The following is an 18509-nucleotide window of genomic DNA, read 5'->3' on the forward strand; positions in this document are numbered from 1 at the left end:
CATTCTTTATTGTCCTGATTAACATTAACATTTATTGTCCTGATTAAAAAAAAACATTCTTATGGCCTGCATAACCTATCTCATGTAATTATCACAATGTTTGAAATGCACCTGTCTTAGTTTTTGAACTTCTTCCTCAGATGAATAAATGTTGGTGAACAACCTGTCCATCTGATATCAGGGCTTTGAGGTTCTTGCACTGGAAAGGTAAAATGAGGCTATTGATGAGGAATTGCTGTTTGTTTGTGGCATTGATGAAAGTTTAGAGAATAACAGAATTTTTTAGGAATTGTGATATTCTCCATCCGTATCATGTTTTTTTTGGCAACAGAAAATGAAAAATAGTATTTGTTCCATCTTTGATAAAGGCGAGTTAAAGGCTCGTGGATTTCTTTTGTCCTCATCCCGTATATGAGGGGATCCGCAATGGGTGATGTAAACATACAAAGGATGTAGAGGATTAATCGGAATGAAACACTATGATCTCTTAACCTCACCGATATCACGAATGCTGTTCGAGAACCCACCTTGAAAACAAACACCATGATCTGTGTGCAGCATGTGTGCAGGGCCTTGTTAGTGAATATGCTTGAACTGGATTTTCTACACAACCTGATGATTCTCCAAGAGGTAAATATGATTGTCGTGGTTGACAAGATGTACACAGAATATGTAAAGGTAAGAACATAAATGTTTACATATGTTTTGCCTTGACAAGAGATGTTAAAGATAAATCCAAGCATGCAAAATGATTCTGAAATAATCAGAGTGTTCTTGCAAAAGTGCAAACGTGATGCCAAAATTGTATTGGATATTTTAATTACAATTACCACACTAATGACACCCAACGTGATGAGCCACATTCCCTTTCTCTTGGCTGTCCAACCTGCATATGAATATGGCCAGAAAATAGCCCAGTATCGGTCGATATCCATTAACCACTGGATTAAAAATTGAGAAACAGAAAAAGATTCAATGGAGAACACATGAAGGAGACATTCATTAAAGTAAACACGTCTTTTCACAGCCAAGAGTCCATGTACAAAGGTGGCCATGGCCACACAAACCCAAAGTGCATCTGCGATAACACAGAGTGCGATATAAAACACCATGGGTTTATCGAAACGCCGCATGACACAGGCTCCGAGCACTCCCAGGTTGAGCATCACAGCCAACAGAGCCATAGGTACCAAGGAGTAGTTGATCACCCTCCAGGGTCCCTCATGGGGGAACGAAGAAGCATCCAGAGTGATGAACATGGGGTGCATGTACGGATCAGTCTGATTCATATTTCTGTGAAATCCAGTTGAAGTATTTTCATAATTCTCCTCCATGGTACTTTTTGTGGATGTAGTTAGAAACGATTGCCCTGATGTTAATGTTGAATCTAGAAAGACAAACAATTCCAAGTTAATGTCCAGCGAATAATTAATATTTCAATTCTTCATATCTCTGGGTGCAAATCATTTCAGGCGGGAAGAATTATCAAGGAAATCAATAACATCCATTACTTTATTCAACCTAAGCAGGTTCTGCTCTTTTGAGTTACAAATAATCGTCAGATTTTCCAAAGTACGACATGAAAGAACTCAAATCGACTCAACTGTGAATATTTAACTAATCTATCAAGGCAACATAATTCCAGGATTATTTTGGCACTAAGATAAAACTTTGGCACAACGCTATGTATAAAGATATTTTATTTAGCCTTGGACCAAAGTTGTCCTTTTGGGATAGTAACCCTGGTTTATGGTACATCTGCAGTTCTTCCACTACAATGTTGAATTCTTCGCATTACACCAGTTTTTTATTCCAGAGACTACCCTCCACAAAATTAAATTCCCTCGTATCAGGTTTCCTCACATCAAGTCCCCTCGTATGAGGTTTTCTGATCATGTTGTGATTTGCTCTTACAAGTATTCTGCTCTTGGTATATACCTGCATTCTCATCTGATCACCTCTTCTGATCATAATCTCGACACAGATTAGTTCTCTCAGATGCAAATGTCAGTCTCGACATTATTTTATTGGGTGATTTGTGTCATTATTCTCATGACTTGATTGTGTCTTCATTATTAATGCTATGGGGTATATAGTGGTGGTAATCAGTGCATGTAATATCATCATTATTATGATTCCATTCCGCAAAACAAAACGTAATCATTATTTCGTGCAATTGCTCTGTTTTTATTGATTTATTTATTTATTACATTCACATTCTCATTTATGCTGAGCCAGTCACTATCTTCTCTCACACCATCTGCCGCTTTTTAAAGAAGGATCACATTTGAGAGTGAAGCTCCAGCTCTCCGTCTGACCATGTTGAGGATTGGCTGCACGTAGTCACATTGTATGATGTGGAACCATTTCAAAATCCTGAGAGCTACTGAACCAGTGGGTGTTTGCCATCATGGTGTAAAGGAAGTACACTTACCTTTCTTTGAGCTGTCTTATCTGGGTTCGATTTCTGCGCTGACTATAAACTGTCAGATTGGCATTTCGTACATCAGAAGTATGCCGTCCCTCGGAAGGATCTTCAGCTGGGTGTCCCTTCTGCTCGCAAGAGTTCGTTAACATTGAAAACCCTCTTTTGTTCTCGAGTTCGCTTGTTATTGCCGACTTCTTGGACAAAATAAAATCACGCCTCAAACGTCAAACTTGGCCAGCCAGTTCGTGAAAGACTTTGCCAAATTTCTCTCACTTCCGATCTCACAAAAATATGGAATTAATTAGTGGGTTAAACGGACAAGTGCACTGAGCTGAATAGGTCTAAATCTCTATTTTTGGTTTGCAGTTGGGCTTGTGCACAGCCAGCCATCGCTTGTGTACGAGTTGTGTCCTCGATTAATTTTTTTGTACAATTGTATATTGATTATACTCTCAATAAACATCCTGTTAATTGAGGTTTCTTACAGAGCATTATTGATTATAGCGTTGATAAGCAATGGTGAACACAATTTCATTTCTTATGAAAATGCTTCAAAAATATTTTTTTTCGGAAAGGTAATATTTAATTATATACACAAAGCAATGATGTTATAATGGTAAATGTTGGTTGTGTTTCAGCATTCACGTGTTTTTTGACATCAACAATTTCTTAACAGAAAAGACCTTCCTTTATTTTTCATTTTTGGATATTAGAATATTAATTAGTTTGTGTCTGTATGTTTCAAACCTCAGGTGGGGAAATGTTTCTCACTTGACTGTCAATCTCTGGAATCTCACTTGCAACTGAACATAAACTTAATTATATAAAACAAATATTTTCCTTTCAACAACTAAATCAAATATGTTTCTGTTTTGATCAGATATAGATCATTGCCAATCATGTCTTTCACCAACGATGATAGTTTTATTTCAGAACTCTAACTTATTCACCATATATGTTTACAGGTGTGAATATACTGGTTTAAGTTACTCCCCACCCCTCCACTCTTTGCCACCCAGTTTATAGGTATTGTGCTCTTAGCTGGGAGAGAAGGTTTCATTCTTTGGTATAATTAAATTATCTTCCTTTTCTTAAACACGTTCTAATTTACTTTTAATTGATGTAAATGTTATTTTCTTGAGGAAAGACAAAACGTACGAATGTTTGAGAATGAATATTGTTCTGTGTTAGTTACCTCTGCCACCGAAGAGAAATGGAGGGAATGTTTTCACAACTGTTTCTTTGTCTGTGAGGAGGATATCTCATAAAGTTGTAGAAGGATTTGGTTGAAATTTTGTGGACAAGTTGGGTGTGTGACAAGGACGATTCGTTTAGATTTTGGTGGTGATCTGGCTCCAGATCCAGATACTGCAATTTTTAAAGTGATTCTTCACCATTGAGAGATAGGGCCAAAATGATATCCTGTCCTGTAGAGCACAACATCCTAAAAAGTTGTGGAAGAGTTATGACAAAACTGGGTGGATGAGCTAGTTAGGTGACAAGAACAAGCTGATTCGATTTTTGTTGTGGTCGGATTAAGTTGTAGTCGAAAAAACATTCCGGATTAAGATCCGACCTATGAGTGGGATACAAAATGTAAACTGATTAGCCAGGTGGAGGTATGCTCTCAACCGAGTGTCATTCCAGTTAAACATGAAATTGTTCTTTGGAAACTTTTGTTACATTTCTTTATCTTCAAAATAATGATACAAGAGTGTGTATAAACTCATTACACTTATTTTACTTTTCACTTTACCTGAGCTTGGTTGCTGACTTGTCTTTGTGGTCTTCTCCGCACCTCCTCATCAATCCAAGGCTCGTTGTTGTACTTTATATACTCATGTGTTGGGAACATGAAGATCGTTAAGAATCAAAAAAATAAGTTCCCTTGATACGAAACAGCCAATTGTGACACTTTTGGTTAAAAAAAAATGAGAATGACTAACTAATTAACATGACACTGTGTCTGGAGAATTTTGAATGCTTTATGAAGTTTTTTTTTTAATCTTTTATTTTTTTTAAGAATTGTCTTTGTGTTTCATTATTTCCCCCATTGGACTGAGTCTGAAACGGGGGCTTATGGATTTGGTCTCAATTTTCGTGTGCATTCATCCGCAACCATATCTCGGACATGTATGGATCGATTTTATTTGTACTGAGCGCAAAGCCAACATACACTATGTGGCTAAAAGTGTGCAGACACCCCTTCTAATTTTGGATTTGGCTATTTAACCCACACCCATTGCTGACAGCTGTATAAAATCAAGCACACAGCCATGCACTCTCCATCGACAAATATTGGCAGTGGAATGGGCCAGACTGAAGAGCTCAGTGAATTTCAATGTGGCACTGTCATAGGATGCCACCTTTCCAACAAGTCAGTTCGTCAAATTTCTGGCCTGCTCGAGCTGCCCCGGTCAACTGTAAGTGCTGTTATTGTGAAGTGGAAACGTCTTGGAGCAACAACAGCTCAGCTGCGAAGTGGTAGGCCACACAAGCTCACAGAATGGAACTGCTGAGTGCTGAAGCGCGTAACATGGAAAAATTGTCTGTCATCCGTTGCAGCACTCATGACTGAGTTCCAAACTGCCTCTGGAAGCAACATCAGCACAAACACTTTGGTGACAGCTTCATGAAATGGGTTTCCATGGCTGAGCACCACCCACAAGCCTAAGATCACCATGTGCAATCCCAAGTGTCGGCTGGAGTGCTGTAAAGCCAAGAGAACGTTACCTGCCCGAATGCATAGTACCAACTTCAAAGTTTGGGGGAGGAGGAATTATGGTCTGCGGCTGTTTTTCATGGTTTAATTATATTAATGGTCTATTCAATATTAATGGTCTGTTCAATATTAATGGTCTGTTCAATATTAATGGTCTGTTCATTTACAAATTCATCTGTGCACAAAGTGAAGTCCATGCAGAAGTGGTTTGTCGACATCAGTGTGGAAGAACTTGACTGGCTTGCACAGAGCCCTGACATCAACCCCATCAAACACCTTTGGGATGAATTGGAATGCCAACTGCAAGCCAGACAGAAACGCCCAACATCAGTGCCTGACCTCAGGAATGCTCTTGTGGCTGAATGGAAGCAAATCCCCGCATCAATGTTCTAACATCTCGTAGAAACCCTTCCCAGAAGAGTGGAGGCTGTTATTGCTGCCAGGGGGGGGGGGGGACCAACTCCATATTAATGCTCATGATTTTGGAATGATATGTTGGATGAGGTGTCCACATACTTTTGGCCATGTAGTGTATGATGGTGTGCTTATGTACATGATTTTATTTCATGATGTGATCAAAGATGGCCGACTGGTGGCCATTTTAGCTGTAAAAAAAATCTGGGGTTGAACACATCCTCAAGACATACATTTACCTTTCTTCTTCAAACTTGGCACACAGATAACGAATGAAGTCTTGCATATGAACGTCATTTGTTTTTAAGATCAGATCCAAGATGGCCGACTGGTGGCCATTTTAGTTGTAAAAACCCCGATGTTGAACACATCCTCAACCATTTCTCGGACATGCATTTACCGGTTGTTCACACTTAGCACACAGATAATGAGTGATGGCTTACATATGCACATTATTCTTTTTCAATGTCAGATTCAAGGTGGCCGACTGGTGGCCATTTTGTAATTTAAATGTGTCCCCAACCACTTTGCAGACATGCATGGTCCAATTTTGTGTAAACTTGGCACAAACACAGTGCAAGATGGCATATATGTCAACCTCACTTAATTTGCGATCTGATCGAAGATGGCCGACTGGCGGCCATCTTAGTTGCACATAAATATGGTGAGCCCTTCAACTCCATGCAGCAAAACTACTAAAACATTGGGGGCTATGACATTTTATTTCTATTTTACTTGTTTGTTTGAATAATAGCTTCTTTGCAGAATCCTGTTATTGTGTCATCAAAATCTTCAATAGAATTTCGAAACCAAGCGAAATTTCAACAGAAGCCAAGCCCCAAAATTCTTTATTTCCACGGTCTCCTCCAGAGAAGTATTTATTTTGAACTTTTTTGATCATTGGAAGGTTTTCTCATAAATTCTATTTATGTTCCCACTTCCAAAAATTGAGCATTTTTTTACAATTATATTCTAAGGTCGCCTGTAAGTATCAGATGATTGTCCTGAATGATGATGTCATATCCAGTCTTAATTGACCAATCATAACTCCCGTACTCGGAGTATCATGATGGCCAATTGCAACGTCCGACTGATAGGTGAAGTGCATGCATGGCAATTTATTCACAATGGAGTGTTGTATGCATTTGGTACATGGAACTAGAGACAAAATAATTGGTTTTTCAGTCTCAAGTTGGAGTAAATTTCTAGGAAATGTGCATCAGTGGAAAGATGTTGGAACCAATGAGAGAGAGAGAGAGATTGCAGAGAATGCTGTTGAAAGATTCAATTTACAGCTCATAAATGTGGCAGATGTCCTGAAGTTCCTGAATTGATTGGATATCATCGTGAATGTTACATGCGATTCATCGACAAAACAAAGACCGAAAGAAGAACTAAAGCAAAGCCAGAGCAATGAATGCAAGTAAATATATTTTCAGAAGATATATTTTGATTCAGAAAACAAATGTGATTCTGTTATCAATTTTACCCTTGCCAGAGGAGAGGGTATTGTATGTGGGTCCATCTGTCTGTCTGTTTGTCTGTTTTATTTGTTTGTTTGTTTATCCACACAGAACTTGAGTATGGGTTTTCAAACATCTTATTCCAAAACTCGAAGGGCACTCAGTCGAGCGCATACCTCTGCCATGTAATGCCTGATACACGAGAACATATCGTGCCCAATACATTTTTGAAATATCACGCTATATCATTTTTGGCCCGAATCTCTCAATGGAGACGAATCGCGAAAAAAAATTCAAGTCGTCTGATCCGGATCCGGATCTTCACGAAAATCTAATCAATTCGTCATTGTCACACACCCAACGTGTCCACAAAATTTCATCCAGATCCGTCCACAACTTTTTGAGATATCCTGCACACAACTGACAAACAAACAAACCAGAATTTCGTTCATAGAACGAAAAATCTTGCCGAACCGAAGCACGTGAAGCGCAAACTGAAACAAATACTTGTGACACATTGATCAGAATCTATCGCTCGGCCTTTTAAGACTTGTGGAAAGAGTCTATTGATAATGATCTAAAGATTAATCTTAAGATTGTAAACTACCAATAATATATGGATGCAAGAGAACGTTCTGTTATCGCAGGGAGCATTTTTGGTTCCTTGACAAACTACAGATCTGGAAAGCGCTCATCAAGGGCTTTCATATGAGGTATTACTCGATATGGTACCTAAGATTTGAAAAATTGACCTTGGGGTCAAAACATTTCGACCTCAGGCACTAACCATGAAGGTCAAGGCCGATCTCCACCAAAAACTTATCAGCTGAGCGCTAAACCATATGCTACATTCCTACAAAGTTTTGAGAAGATTCGACCAAAATTACTCCCAAAATTAGGGTTTCGTTGAATTCCATGATTTACCACAAAGTGACCTTGACCTTGGACCTTGACCTTGACCATTATGTGTGCTGAAGGGTAGTCCAATAATACTATGATATGTGTAACCACAAGAGATTTCAATGAGAATTGCGCTCTACAGAGTGATTTATAGGCGACGACAAACACTTTTATGAAACAAAGTGACAAACAAACAAATAAACAAACAAACTAACTTACCGACCGATACAATCTTGCCGAAAATTTCGGCAAGATTAACAAGCCGGTCGGCGGCCATGGTTCGCCGAGCATCCGATGACCTTTGACCCCTGATTTGAGTTAATCTAGTACTAAGTACTTACGAAATTGCAATCAAATCGGTTAACCCATGTTATAGCAAGGGGGCTTTGAATGGTCATTTTGCCCGAACAATGCACTCATTGACCTTTGACCCCTGACCGTGCCGAGATAGGTCAATATGTCCTGAAGCAAAGTTGTAGTACTCATTGAGTACTATGTACCGATGAACTTTCATTCGTATTGGTTAATCCGTGTAGGAGCAAGAGTGCCTTGAATGGTAATTTCGCCCAAAAAATGCACTTCTGTCTGACTTTTGACCCCTGACAAACTCGAGATAGGTCATTATGCAAATGAGCAAAGTTGTAATATTCATTACGGTCTATAAGCATGTAAAGATTCATTTGATTCGGTTCAACCGTCTTGGAGCTCGTGTACTTTGAATTTTCAGCGGGAATGCTCAATGGCCCTCGAACACCCAAGTTGAGAGGGTTACCATTTGGAAACTATAAGAAATAGAAAAAATAGATGTCATTTCGCGGATAGAGAATCACCTTAAGATTAGGCATACCAAATCTCATCGAGTTCCATCTTCTGATAACTACTCGGTATCAATTTGAATGAAAAGTACCGAAAATGCGGTTTGATATCGGAAATCCCCAAAGTTCGAGGGGGTGCTGTGGGTGAACAAAGATCTAAATCGAAAATCCGGCTCGATCATTCGTGCACAATGCATTCCAGATGATGTGTGAATTTTCATGACCATCTGACCATAACCCGAGGAGGAGTAGCATTTGGCACGAAGGCACCTCCAGCTCTCGCATATTATCGATTTTTGCACTTTGACCCCTGACCTAAGCAATATCGGTTAATATGTCCTGAGACAAAGTTGTAGTACTCATTGCGTGCTATGAACCTGCAAAGTTTCATTCGTATCGATGCACTCACCTGGTCGCGAGGGGGCCTTCAATTTTCGCCATCTTTTGGGCATACCCCATTTGTAGGAGGCGCTGCGGTAAACTATTCCATATATCACAAAAAACGGAATATATTTGGTAGAGCATCACCTGTAGATGATGCCTGCTAAATTTCATAAGCCTACGTGGGATAATGGCTTTCGGAATTGATTTCGCGTGAACGGTACTGATTTGAAGGTTTTTTTGGCTGTTGCTCGGGAACCAAAGCGTCCCGAGCAACCATCACAATTTCCAAAGCACTAGGTCATAAGATTTACCTACCACCCGAGTTTGGTCAAAATCGGCCCACGTTTACGACCAATTATACTGATGACAAACGAACAAACATCCAAACAAACAAACAATTCGTGACAATAAGGGTCACCTATTTCAGCGACCCAACAAACAAGAAGATGACATTGTGCAGAGCACAATACTTGAAAAATCCATAAAACAAATTTGACCTTAACAATAAATGGTGGTTGAATTAAATGGCCAAATATGCAACTTCTCTTGAAATTTCAAGTCAATCAGATGAAAATTGAGGATTTTAGAAATGACATCTTAGTTGTTGACCTTGGGCCTATGTTGACCTTTTGGTCTATGTTGACCTCAAAGTAATTGGCTGGTTGCATAGCATACAGCATTTGGTGCTGCTTGACTCTGGCTCATTCATGATGGTCTCAATCTTATGCTCCTCCAAGTTGGTTGCACCCGGGATTCCTCTGAAGACGTCCGCAAACTCCTGGAGTAACTCCTAGACTTCCTTCCTCTGTTTTGCTGACAAATCCTTGTTGATGTTGACATCCGTGTGTCTTTCTATTCGTCCTGAGTCTCAATTCCAGCAAGTCTTCATCCTCCAACATCTGTCCCTCATCAATACCCAGCTCTGGGTCGATGACCGCCACATCCAGCGGCAACGTGATATCAGCTGTGTTTTCAGCTCTCTCATGATACAACTTCAAAAGGTTGGCATGATAGATTTTGGTCTTGCCTTTGACAAAGATCTTGTAGTCCATCAGATTGACTCCTTCTTGGACTTCAGGTGGTCCTTGCCAATGTATCATCAGTGTGTTGTGCTCAATTGGTAGTAACATTAAGACTCTGTCTCCAACCTTAAACGTTCTGTCTCTGTTGTTTTTTTTTTATAATGAAATGCTTCTGACTGCTTTGCGCTGCATGTAGACTCTCCTGTGCCAGACAGCAAGTGTCCTCCAGTCAATTACACAAGTCCAGGATGTATTGGTTGGTGTTATGAACCTTTGACATGTGCTCTCCAGTCCACAGTTCCTTGAACAACTGCAAAGGTCCTCTTATAGTTCATCTGTAGAGTAGGTAAAATGGTGATAGCCCAGTACTTGCTTGAGGCACCTCTCTATAACTGAATAACACCACCTGCAGGTACCTGTCCCAATCACGTGGTCACTCTTGACGCATCTTTCTCAGCATGCTCTTCAGAACTCGGTTGACCTGTTCACAAAGTCCAATGCACCTGGGGTTATATGGTGTCGTGAAGAATTGCTTCATCACAATGAGTCAACACACCTCCTTCATCAGGTCCGATGTAAATTGAGTACCTCTTGTGGTAGTCCCACTTGGTAGAAGACTTCCAGCAGTACTTCTGCAACTCTCTCCATTTCCATCTTGTGGAGTACAACTGTTTCAGGGTACCTGGTGGCATAGTCCACAATGGTCAAGATGTACTGGTTGCCCCTATCAGACACTGGGGACAAAGGTCCAATCATGTCTCTGACCACTCTCCCAATGGTATCTTGGCCACCCTTCCTCTGGGGATGGTCATGTCGCAGCAGATGGGAGAGATGTCACAGGACTTGCAGAATCTGCAGACGTAACTGGTTATTCCTGACCAATGGAAGTTGCTGGTTATTCTGTTGGTTGTCTTCTTTGCTCCAAGATGACCTCCAACAATTGATTCATGTGCCAATTTCATCACGGCCTCTCAATATTTGGTTGGAATGATGATTTGCTTCACCTTGGTCGTGTAAGTTGTGTCGATACGGTGCAAGACACCTTTTTCCGATAATATTCAATGTTGAGGCTCGTATAAGAGCTAACACACAGAACATATAACAAGGGGAGCAGTAGACAAGAGGGGCGGGAGAGGGAAACACAAAACAGTGGGGAACAGAGACATTACGAGATGTGTGGAAGCGAGAGGGATGGGGCGGGGAACACGGTAAACAAGATGGACATTACAGGAACGTTCAGGAAGAAAAGCAGGGATTTGAATGAGGTGGGTTTGGGGTGGATTAACGGGTGGAAAAGATCATGGTTTTGGATGGGGGAAGTCTTCAAAACAGAAGATCAGAGATGGTGGTGAACTGCTGTTTTGAAGACCTGGAGAGAAGGGTGGGATTGAAGAGAGTGTGGAAGTTTGTTCCAAAGGTGGGAAAGAAGAGGAGTGAAAGAATGAAGGTGAGCAGTGATTCTTGATTTTGGTAGTTTTAGCAGAAGGGGGTTGTGGCAGACCTCGAGCGCCCTGGGGAAATAGGAGGGGGACAGATTGCAGTGAGAGCAGGGGGCTGGGGGGGGGCGAGGCTGGAGAGGAGATGGTAGAAGACAGAAAGACCACTGACCTGCCTGTGATGAGAGAGTGAGAAACCTAAAGACTCAGCCTCATTATGGGAGTTTCCAATGATCCTAAATGCCTTGGTTTCCACAGCGTAAAGCTGAGAAAGGTGAGAGGCGGAATCACCAGCCCAGAGGAGAGAGCAGGACTCAGGATGTAAATGAAAGCTATGTATGTGGTCAGGAGCTCAGGTGTGAAGGAAGGACTCTGTGCAACTGAGGATGCCCAGTTAATGACTGGCTTTGGATGCCAGCTTGGAAATGTGGCTTTCCCAGGAAAGATCATGGCAGAGAGTGAGACCCAGAAGCTTGAATGAAAGGACTTCAAGAGGATCGTTGAGAAAGTATATGGGTTGGGGGGTTGGGGGGTGTTCCAGACAGTCCTTTCAGAGAGGCATGTGAAAGTGTGAGATTTGTCAGGATTGAAAGACAAGTTCCAAGTGTTGGAGCAGCTTGTGATTTTATCGAGATCTGCACAGATTGAAGAGGCTGCTGCTTGCTGATCTGAGGGATGACAGATGGGATGGTAGAGGGTGGAGTCATCAGCAAAGAGATTGAGTGGATAAGCCTTTTTGGACTTTGAGCCTGCATTTGATGTCATCCCATGTCTGATGATCTGTTACGCTGCACCTCCTTCCACAACCTTTGAAGTGAGACATCCTTCTTCTAAGCTTGCTCGAGCTCTTGCACAGTCGCCTTTTGGTTGTCAGACTGTGACACCTTCAATGGTGATGTCGTCCTTGTTGCACTTGGACTGTGCCCTGGGCAACACTGCCTGTGACAGCTGTAGAATGCAGTTTGGGTCTGGATCTTTGACCTCTCATGCTCCCGATATATGACTAATTACAAGATCACAAATGGGGTCCTCCATGCGCACGACCTCCACCTCACCTCTGTAGTACGGTGTGTCCACGTGGACCATCACCACTGGATAGTGATGCAATGTACAATCTAAAAGCTTGCAGGAGTAGACCTTGTTAGTCATCTGCCTTATAGTTACCAGGTCTTGCTTTACAGCTGCATTGGTACATCCTGAATCTCGCAGTGCAGCACTGTGCTATCACTTTCTGTGAACCCACGTAGCCTTCATTCACGGTGATGTTGCCATTGGTAATGCTCGCGGTAGTTTTCTCACAACTGCTATCGACCACAGGAGTTGACTGAAGTCCTCCTTCGTTCACTCGGATCCCTTCAGGACACTTTTGCACAGCTGATGCAGACTCATCTTTCGGCTATGCCCTGCACGCAACACCTTTCCTTTGGAATTTGTGCACTGCACTGGCTGGCTCTGTTGTGACTTCATCTGAGCTGCCTTCCTCATTGGACATTTGGCCATCATATGGCCTTTCTTGGTGCAATAGAAGCATTCCCTTTCAATCCTACTGAATTGGGCCTTCGTAGACTGAGATTTGTCAGACTTGTTGTGCAGCAAACTGTCCTACATTGGTTTTGGTTTGATCTCATTCTTCTTGACTGACCTCCCAGTGAAGCACACTCCAGGTGTTCAACATACTGTTCAACCAAGGTTGCTATTGCCTCTGTCTCTGTGTTCCCTATAGACACCCTCTCACATATGGACAGGGTGATCTCCGTAGAACACACACGAAGGAACTGTTCACCATCAAAGTCCATTGTGTAAAGCACCATCAAAAACGTGTCACGAACTGAAATGCAGTTTCTCCTTCGTCAGATTTAGTTTCCCTGAACCTCCAGCGATATCCCTCCTCTCTATGTTCATACCTTTGCCACAAGGCCACTTTCAAGATGTATAGTTGTGGGCATTCTCCAAGGACATACTGGTATACCCTTGAAGTATCTCCCCTGTCAGAAGTGCGCTGAGACTAACTGCCCAGTCATCTGTGTTCCAATGTTTACTCGCAGTGAAGCGCCCAAATCTCTCAAGGTACGCGCCCAGTTTGCCATCAGGTTTGTTTGCCATCAATTGTACATCAATACTGTCAGGTGTGGTGTGAGCACGTGTCGCTGCTGCAGCTGCTAATTGTATTCTCACTAGTTCAATCTTCATTCTCATTTCTTCCTTAAAATATTTGGCTTCCCATGCGCGTTCGCATTCCTTTCGCTCCACGTTGCGTGCGCATTCCTCACACCCTGCTTGTTTTTTTTGCGTGTGTGTTCCTCATGCCCCACTTGTCTCTCCTCTCGGTCCTAAACCTTCTCTTCCTTTGCAGCCACTTGCTGTTCTTTAACGAATGCAGTTAATGTTTCTCCCTTTACTCCAAGCCGCCCGCCTCATTCGACACACTTATCAAACTCCAAGGCAGATGGCTGGGTCGACAGTTTGAACTGCGATCACCACGACAGTACCGTGGTTTACACACACTCATTTCATCCCAATCTGCTGCTTCTGTGACACCGTAAAGCCTTTTACCCCAAAAATATCCTTTTACGGTCATCAATGTTAAGGTTTTAAATGGTGGGGAGGCCGAACCCAGCACATTCTCTCATGAATGCAAGCACAAGGTATGGACTCACAAGTATAAACGATCGTTCAGGTCAGCTATCAATATCATGGATCTTTGTCAGATGGCGTCTGTGACTTCTGGGTGACTTTACAATGAACACAACAAGCAAAGTAACGGTTGAAACGTAACTTGTATTTCGAATAAACAGATACAGTCAAATGAGTAAGTTCACCGCGTTACATCAAAATGTACAAATCCGATTCCCGCGTTGAGGTGTCTTCATGCAGTGTCTTTGTCCTGCCGGCCCAAATTCCGCATGACCACCTCACCCGCCGGGTCCTATCCGACGTCGACAACCATCTTGTTCGGCTCGCTCGATGTCCTTGCTGTGTCAATCTGTTCACATCATACTCCATTATCCAAATCAAGGGTGTCTCGTAAAGCTGGTCCTTTCAGGACGATCACAGAGCTCAAAGGACATCTCCCCTGTACACAGCCTTAATGACTTGCTTTTTCAACCTGATTATAAATGGCTCCATACGTCCACAAACAACTCTGGATAATGAAACCGTTCACTTGTCCAACTTCGCCAGTTAAATCGAGCACGGAGATGGTCGGTTCACATTCCCTTCCTGATACTGTCTCTCTGGGGCTTCCATGGCAGCACAGAATGATTGGTTGGTACGGTAACCTTCCATCGAAGACACAGCGAGAATCTTCTCGCACTTTCCACACAATGAAAGCATGAATCACCCAATTTTCCTGAGATAAATGGCAAAAATGACATCAAACACATTTTCACTTCTCTGGTTATATTGTATCCACTTTGTGTGATGTTTCATACAAGTTAGTCTTTTGCTGACTCATTCCATTTTGATTGTGCATATCAAAAGCAACATTGTTTTGATGTTTTAATGCAGAATTATAAACCCCATTTGAGTGTGTATTTGACTTGACATCCTATTATTTGGCTTTTTTAAGCTTTTCAAATTGAAATTTTGATTTTTCAATCCAAACTTTCCTTAGAATTCTGTTCATTGCACTAATGCCTGGAGTACATGGTGGAGTGAACATTAAATGTTGGTCAGTGAGCATAGTCAGTCATGTACATGACTTCTTCTTCATTGGTATTTAGCACAAGGCTGCAGGTTAGCCCCAATGGCTGAGGGCGTGGATGTGTTGCTGATGCAATGCCCTCTGCCGGGCAGAACTTAGTAATTTGTTCATGGCGCTGACGATCGCTCACCCATTCTTCACGAAGGACACCATGAGATCTTTAACATCCACCAATGAATGCTGGCGGACGGCACACCCGCTAAACGTTCATCCGATGGACGGCACACACATTGGTGAATCACCCTGCCTGGAAAACACCAGGATGACAGTTTAAATCTTGGTCGGGATTCAAACCCAACCTAAAGATCTTAGAGGCAAATGTTTGTACTCCGAGGCCATCCTGTCAGCCTATGCATATGACTGTGTGACAATCAATCATTCTTTATTGTCCTGATTGGTTAAAAAAACATTCTTATGGCCTGCATAACCTATCTCATGTAATTATCACAATGTTTGAAATGCACCTGTCTTAGTTTTTGAACTTCTTCCTCAGATGAATTAAATATTGGTGACCTGTCCATCTGATATCAGGGCTTTGAGGCTCTTGCACTGGAAAGGTAAAATGAGGCTATTGATGAGGAATTACTGTTTGTTTGTGGCATTGATGAAAGTTTAGAGAATAACAGAATTTTTTAGGAATTGTGATATTCTCCATTCGTATCATGTTTTTTTTGGCAACAGAAAATGAAAAATAGTGTTTGTTCCATCTTTGATAAAGGCGAGTTAAAGGCTTATAGATTTCTTTTGTCCTCATCCCATGTATGAGGGGATCCGCAATGGGTGATGTAAACATACAAAGGATGTAGAGGATTAATCGGAATGAAACACTATGATCTCTTAACCTCACCGATATCATGAATGCTGTTCGAGAACCCACCTTGATAACAAACATCATGATCTGTGTGCAGCATGTGTGCAGGGCCTTGTTAGTGAATGTGCTTGAACTGGATTTTCTACACAACCTGATGATTCTCCAAGAGGTAAATATGATTGTCGTGGTTGACAAGATGTACACAGAGTATGTAAAGGTAAGAACATAAATGTTTACATATGTTTTGCCTTGACAAGAGATGTTAAAGATAAATCCCAGTGTGCAAAATGATTCTGAAATAATCAGGGTGTGCTTGCAAAAGTGCAAACGTGATGCCAAAATTGTATTGGATATTTTAATTACAATTACCACACTAATGACACCCAACGTGATGAGCCACATTCCCTTTCTCTTGGCTGTCCAACCTGCATATGAATATGGCCAGAAAATAGCCCAGTATCGGTCGATATCCATTAACCACTGGATTAAAAATTGAGAAGCAGAAAAAGTCTCAATGGAGAACATATGAAGGAGACATTCATTAAAGTAAACACGTCTTTTCACAGCCAAGAGTCCATGTACAAAGGTGGCCATGGCCACACAAACCCAAAGTGCATCTGCGATAACACAGAGTGCGATGTAAAACACCATGGGTTTATCGAAACGCCGCATGACACAGGCTCCGAGCACTCCCAGGTTGAGCATCACAGCCAACAGAGCCAGAGGTACCAAGGAGTAGTTGATCACCCTCCAGGGTCCCTCATGGGGGAACGAAGAAGCATCCAGAGTGATGAACATGGGGTGCATGTACGGATCAGTCTGATTCATATTTCTGTGAAATCCAGTTGGAGTATTTTCATATTTCTCCTCCATTGTACTTTTTGTGGATGTAGTTAGAAACGATTGCCCTGATGTTAATGTTGAATCTAGAAAGACAAACAATTCCAAGTTAATGTCCAGCGAATAATTAATATTTCAATTCTTCATATCTCTGGGTGCAAATCATTTCAGGTGGGAAGAATTATCAAGGAAATCAATGACATCCATTACTTTATTCAACCTAAGCAGGTTCTGCTCTTTTGAGTTACAAATAATCGTCAGATTTTCTAAAGTACGACATGAAAGAACTCCAATCGACTCAACTGTGATTATTTAACTAATCTATCAAGGTAACATAATTCCAGTGTTATTTTGGCACTCAGAGGAAACTTTGGCACAACGCTATGTATAAAGATATTTTATTTAGCCTTGGACCAATGTTGTCCTTTTGGGATAGTAACCCTGGTTTATGGTACATCTGCAGTTCTTCCACTACAATGTTGAATTCTTCACATTACACCAGTTTTTTATTCCATAGACTCCACAAAATTAAATTCCCTCGTATCAGGTTTCCTCACATCATTTCCCCTCGTATGAGGTTTCCTGATCATGTTGTGATTTTCTCTTACAAGTATTCTGCTCTTGGTATATACCTGTATTCTCATCTGATCACCTCTTCTGATCTTTATCTGGACACCGATTCGTTCTCTCAGATGCAAATGTCAGTCTCTACATTATATTTTTGGGTGATTTGTGTCATTATTCTCATGACTTGATTGTGTCTGCATTCTATTAATGCTATGGGGTATATAGTGGTGGTAATCAGTGCATGTATTATCATCATTATTATAATTCCATTCCGCAAAACAAAACGTAATCATTATTTCGTGCAATTGCTCTGTTTTTATTGATTTATTTATTTATTACATTCACATTCTCATTTATGCTGAGCCAGTCACTATCTTCTCTCACACCATCTGCCGCTTTTTAAAGAAGGATCACATTTGAGAGTGAAGCTCCAGCTCTCCGTCTGACCATGTTGAGGATTGGCTGCAGTTAGTCACATTATATGATGTGGAACCATTTCAAAATCCTGAGAGCTACTGAACCAGTGGGTGTTTGCCATCATGGTGTAAAGGAAGTACACTTACCTTTCTTTGAGCTGTCTTGTCTGGGTTCGATTTCTGCGCTGACTAAAAACTGTCAGATTGGCATTTCATGCATCAGAAGTATGCCGTCCCTCGGAAGGATCTTAAGCTGGGTGTCCTGTCTGCTCGTACGAGTTCGTTAACATTGAAGACCCACTTTTGTTATGGTGTTGGCTTGTTATTGCCGACTCCTTGGACAAAAAGAAATCACGCCTCAAACGTCAAACTTGGCCAGCCAGTTCGTGAAAGACTTTGGCCAAATTTCTCTCACATCCGATCTCACAAAAAGATGGAATTAATTAGTGGGTTAAAAGGACAACTGCACTGAGCTGAATAGGTCTAAATCTCTATTTTTGGTGTGCAGTTGGGCGTGTGCACTGGTTGTGTCCAAGATTAATTTTTTTGTACAATTGTAAATTGATTATACTCTCAGTAAACATCCTG

General features: G+C 41.4%; 1 long non-coding RNA gene across 1 annotated transcript; it reads left to right on the top strand.

Moving 5' to 3' along the window:
* Positions 1–129: 129 nt before the first annotated feature.
* LOC147017599 (uncharacterized) lies at positions 130–17510 on the top strand. The gene is made up of 4 exons (XR_015049755.1): positions 130–207; positions 559–630; positions 15781–15844; positions 16196–17510. It is a non-coding gene; the product is annotated as an uncharacterized LOC147017599 (long non-coding RNA).
* Positions 17511–18509: the final 999 nt, after the last annotated feature.

Source organism: Eptatretus burgeri, chromosome 11 (genome assembly GCF_056783735.1).
Source record: "Eptatretus burgeri isolate ZD-2024b chromosome 11, Ebu_testis_v1, whole genome shotgun sequence".
NCBI classification, from domain to species: Eukaryota; Metazoa; Chordata; class Myxini; order Myxiniformes; family Myxinidae; genus Eptatretus; species Eptatretus burgeri.